Source organism: Trachymyrmex cornetzi, unplaced genomic scaffold, assembly GCF_001594075.2.
Source record: "Trachymyrmex cornetzi isolate Tcor2-1 unplaced genomic scaffold, Tcor1.1 scaffold695, whole genome shotgun sequence".
Taxonomy (NCBI): Eukaryota; Metazoa; Arthropoda; class Insecta; order Hymenoptera; family Formicidae; genus Trachymyrmex; species Trachymyrmex cornetzi.
Genome location: NW_017300020.1, coordinates 148,504 through 148,708, shown reverse-complemented (window position 1 = coordinate 148,708; position 205 = coordinate 148,504).

The window sequence follows — 205 nt, the reverse complement described above, 5'->3', positions numbered from 1 at the left end:
GGTATGATTTCATCATCTACCCATATTGACGGCGCTTCGTTTTAGCAGCCGGATGATAGATTTCCTAGACAAAATATTTTTGCTCGCGTTATAGTACCCGCGACGGTGGGTGAAAACATGCATTAATAACAAGTATGAAGTTAAACGCACGCAATTCGTAGATTAACATTACTCTTTTTTATTCTCTATCACTTACTTGGTCACG